This window comes from Phyllobates terribilis, unplaced genomic scaffold, assembly GCF_046119375.1.
Source record: "Phyllobates terribilis strain yellow unplaced genomic scaffold, ASM4611937v1 Scaffold_4584__1_contigs__length_59199, whole genome shotgun sequence".
Taxonomy (NCBI): Eukaryota; Metazoa; Chordata; class Amphibia; order Anura; family Dendrobatidae; genus Phyllobates; species Phyllobates terribilis.
Genome location: NW_027367335.1, coordinates 28,966 through 34,728, shown reverse-complemented (window position 1 = coordinate 34,728; position 5,763 = coordinate 28,966).

The window sequence follows — 5,763 nt, the reverse complement described above, 5'->3', positions numbered from 1 at the left end:
CGTATGAGCGGGAAAAGGAGATGCATGATGCAGTAATGAAGTCGGTTGATGAGTTTCGCCCTTCTACAACCAGCCCAACTATGGATGAGCATTAAGTTGTGTGAAGTTGTTTTGTATAACTATTATAACGTATATGTTTATGTTTTGGATTTGGTTTATGTTTTGGTCGATGAAAGTTGTTGACATCAAGTGTGAACACTATTGGTTTAGAGTGTGGGATTTGCTCGTTTTAGTTATATGTGTTGTTGCTTTATTTTAACTATGATATTTGTTATTCAGTGTGAGCTTTATTTTTTTCATTTCACCAACCTCATATACAAACATTCACCTCAATATTTATCCCAGTTTTGCTTTAGGCAGTAAATCAAATAACATTTTATCAAACGATTGTTAAATAAACTCGGATTAAGTTATATACCATCTAAATGAATTAAAAATGGTTATAAGCAAAATCAAATAGGTACGTATCTCGATAATGCTACAGACTAGTAAAACACATTTTGTTTGTCAAAATATAATTAAAAAGACTATATATGTGTTATGTTTTGTAAAAATATAATGAAAAGTCATTTATTGTAAGCCAATTGAGAGATACACAGAAACGTCGGTTAATAACATGTAGGAACCGGCGGTGGTAACAAGATAGGAACCAGTGGTTGTTGTGTAGGAGAAACCGGCGGTTATAACTAGCAAGGAACTCTCGGTTATGCGTTTCCCTAAACTGGTAGTTCTGGCACTGCGTTAGAAAATTAAAAAAAACTGTGTAAAAAAGAATTGACGCATTATAATTGAGTCCATAGTACTTTAAATATCCTCATCTTCTCAAGGTGTGAGGTCTACATCCTCACCTTCATCTTGTGATATACATACCTCTAACTAGTAATATATTTGATGGCAATTGTAATTTTAAAATGATTTTTTTAAAAAAAATGGTTGGTTGTTATTCCGCCCACCTTCCTTCTTATTTCCCTTTCAAGCAAGGCAATTGAAATCGGGATTTTAGGATGGAATCACAAGGAATCATTAGGATCGGATCGTAAAATCGGATCGTAGAGTCGTAAGATTTGAATGATTAAGAAAAGAGTTTTTTATATTCATTTATGAACATTGTATTGCAAAAATTCTACTGAGATAAGTCTATAAATTAAATTTGTAAACATTTCTTCAAAGGGATAATTATTTTTCGAATATGAAGTCATGACACAAAATCATATTTAAAAATCTAGATTCGGGACATTTATTTATCAGATTTAATGTCATAGACAATCACAATTATGATTGTTTTAGTTGTTGAGCACACATGAGTAAAATCCTGTGACTTTTTATATAATATTGTATTAGTGATGAATACGTAGAGTGATTTTAATCATGTGAAAGATAAAAACTAGAATAATTGGGCTTTCAAATAGGTGTTAGTGTCTCATCATAGTTCAATGTTAGGATCATACATGGATCATAAAATCGTAAGATCCTACTGATATTATGAGATCCACATTAAGATATTGACACGAATAGATTCTAATGATAAATGAAAGATCAATGTTGGATCATAAAATCGTAAAATTTTAACATCCAGATCCATATTTTAGTAACTATGCTTCCACGTGCAATATGTATTAGTTTCTGCGTATATGTTTTCGTCTCTGATGATTGTTGCCTCGGATATGATTTACTGCGGCAATTGTTGCCATTATTTTTATTAATTTACATTTACTTGTTTATGCATAACTCCTCTCTTCTACTAATCTATACTATAACTCATATTGATGATACTATTAGGTATCCTTCTTACTGTGTCTTATGGCACCTTTCGAGTACTATCTATTATATGGTTAACAAATATTACTAACTGGAATTGTAGAGGGGTTCGTAGATCTGATTTTTGGGCATAAATTTCTTTTACAAAAAATCTAATTTGATAGACATATTCTTTCTTGCGGAAAAAAAATCAAATAATATTCCTAATAATAACTATATACACAAAATAGATATTAAAAATATTCAAATAAGTCCGGCTGATGGATAAAGGTGGACTTTGGATTTTGTTTTCTAATACAATTGATGTAAATTATTTCTCAATTATCCAAAAGAATGAAAATATTATTATTCTAGAATATCATAACTCCCAAATAGAATTTTTAATTTACTTCATCTATACTCCTTCAAATGAAAAAGATAAAACTGAATTTTGGAACAATCTTGTAAAAAATTTCACAAATCAAGTTACCTTTTCTTATTTTGAGAGATTTTAATGAAATCTTATCTCCGTCAGATAAATGGGAAGGTAATTTTTTAGCACACAACGATTTTATATATTACAAAACCTCATTAACCATTTCGGTCTTTATTCTATTTCATATAAAGGTTTTCCTTACAGTTGGAGAAAATCTAGTAACTTTTCTAACACCATTTTGGAAAGATTAGATAGAAACATGACTCAACCTTATTTTCATAAATGGTTCCAAATTATGGAAATATTAGACTTACCATTCACAACTTCTTATCATTGTCCATAATTTTAAAGTTAGGAAATCAAGTATCTAAAAAGAATTACCCATTTTGTTTTGAGAATGCCTGGGTTGATCACCCAGAATATATAAATAGAGTTAAAAAGGCATGGATTCTCAATTGTGAAGGATCTTATATGTTTAGTCTATATATATATATATGAGGCAACTTAAATTAAAAAAACTTTCAAAAATTTGGAATAAAAGATTTAATTATAATCAACTAATAATCACTACATCAAACCTAATAAATGTTCAAAATGAGCTATTAAATGATCCAACGGATCCTTATCTAATTATGAAATTTAAAAACATAACTGTAAATATAATGCTTTATTATCCTTCCAACAAAAATATTCGACTCAAAGATTTAAATACAAAATACCTTTCATATGGATAAAAATACAAAATATTTTCAGCATGTGGCTAAAACGAGAACATTTAAACAAAAAATAACTCATTTTGCTTCTATTGAAGAAATTTATTTCCAGGACCTAAAACCAATTCAGGAAGCCATAACAACAGATCTTCAAATTAGGTTTAATCCTCAACATATTCATTCTTTTTCCGATCAAGATTTTCAAATAATTCACAAATTAATCACAAATGAGGATAATTCTTTCTTACTTAGAAGACCAAACGGTGTTGAAATTTAAAATGTAGTAAAAGATTTACCAAAAAATAAAACTTGTGGTCCTGATAGATTTCCTGTATAACAATCATACTGCCCAATTGTTGGGAAATCTATAATTAAAGTTGTCCAGGCTTTCTTTCATTATATAACTTTATTAGCTGAATCTACTCATTCCTTTATAACTCTAATTTCTAAGAACTGGAATCCACAAACTATTAATCATTATCGTCCAATTACCCTATGCAATACGACTTATAAAGTAATCACTAAAATATTAGCAAATAGACTACAAACGTTTTTACCAAATTTAATAAATGCTCTACAATGCACTTTTGTTCAAGAACGTTTTTTCCATTCTCAATAAAAAAAGAGGAAAAGGGGGATGAATGGATATAAAAATTGATATGGAAAAGGCCTATGATAAATTTCAATGGCCATTTATTTCTAATATTTTAAACTCTTCTAGATTCTCAACACAATGGATTTAATTACTTATTACATGTATTACTCTTCAACTTTTTCGGTTCTAGTAAACAATGAGCCAGGACCAATCTTCAAACCTAAATGTGGTCCCCATCAGGGAGACCCTATAGCTCCTTTTATCTTCATAATGGTTATGGAATATTTAGCACGTTATTGAATTAAAGAATCACAAAGTAGGACCCATAGAGTAGGAATTAAAATATGTAATCAAGGAATGTGTATACCATTTTTCAGTTTTGCGGACGATACAATAACTTTTGCAAATGAAAATCTAAAAAATGTACAATATATAAAAGAAACACTAGAAAACCTTACAAAGATTTATGGTCTAACAATAAATTATGACAAAAGCTCTATTCAATTTTCAAAAAAATCATCCCAATAGCAACTAAAAACGTGTTGGCTTCATCTCTACAAATAGGAATAACTTCTTTAATAGAAAGGTATTTAGGCATTCCAATTATAGCAGGAAAAGTTAAAAATGAATGTTTTGAATATGCGGTTAATAATTTACAAAATCAACTTTCTAATTGAAAGGCAAATAAATTATCCCATGCTGGAAGATATATTCTTATTCAATCAAATATAATTTCAAAAACAAATTACTTAATGCAACGTTTTTATCTTCCGACATGCATTCATAAAAATATTGACGATATTAATAAATATTTCTTTTGGAATAAAAATAATCAATCTTCAAGATCATTAATATCATGGGATAATATTTGCAAACTGAAATGTTCAGGTGGAATGGGTTTATATAAAGCAGCTCTAGTTAATATTTCACTTCAAATGAAATTTTTATAGAAATTTTTAAGGAATGCTAATAATATATGGGTTAAAATCATTACAGAAATTATCTTCGTAACAAAAATATATTAAATTATAATAAGAAGTCGCATCATTCATGAAAGTTTGGAATACTCCTTCAATTACATGAAATATTCAAAAGAGGTGTCGTTTAGATGCTAGGAAATAGTAAAAGTATCAACTTCTGGATGGATAACTGGATAAAAAATATTAATATTACTTCATATTTTAACTCATCACTACACGATAAAAATAATAAAGTAGCAGAGTTTATTACTAATTCAAAAATGGAATCCCATAAAATTATCACTTCTTCTTCCTATTAATATAGTTAATCGAATAATTAAAATATATTCCTTTATCTTATATAGAAGATAAAATAATTTGGAACTTTTCTAACTCAGGAGAGTTCACATCAATTTTTTTTATGGAACTAACAAAACAAAACAATATTAATACAGATTCTTCAATTTATAATAAAATATGGAATTTAAATATTCATCTAAAAATTAAAAATTTATTATGAAAGGCTTTATCAGACTGCTTAACAACTATAGAACGATTAAATAGATTTTTTAATAGAGTGTCACATTTTTGTACTCCTTGCAATGGACCAATTGAAAGGACTTCGCATTTCCTTTTTAAGTGCTCGATAACAAAAAATATGATAAATAAATTAGAACAAAGAACAAGAATTCCAGTTGCTATTAAATATACAAATAACTTTGTAAATTTTTTGAATATATCATCTTAAATAATTCTGACCCTGAAATATTTTGTTTCTTATGGTATGAATTATGGCGAGATAGAAATAGAAAGTTTTTCAAAAATAAGCTAATTCAAATTTACCTATTGATTTAGCTTTTATTCAATATAATCTTGGAAATCTTTGAGTAATTTAAAAATATTTTAGAAACAAATAAAAATAGTTAAGGGAATAAAATAAAACAAAGGAAAAATATATAAGACTACAAAAGACCTCTAGAAGGATGGAATAAAATCAATTTTGATGCATCATTTTGCACCAATGGTGAATCTTTTATTGGGTACATCTTTAGAGACAATAAAGGATTTTTTTTTAATTTACACTATAAACAAATTATCTTTTCATCTCCTTTACACAAAGAAGTGTTAGCTGCAATTGAGGCAATTAAAGCAACAATCATAATACTTATAAACTTGCCTCTTTTGAAGCATTAAATTACTCTAAAGCAATTATTATATTTCCCTTACTACCCTTAAACCCTTAATTGGTTGTGCTTACGGTTACAACCCTTTTACTACATTCGGTTACGGAAATTTGATGTGGCAACTCCTTATCTTCTCACC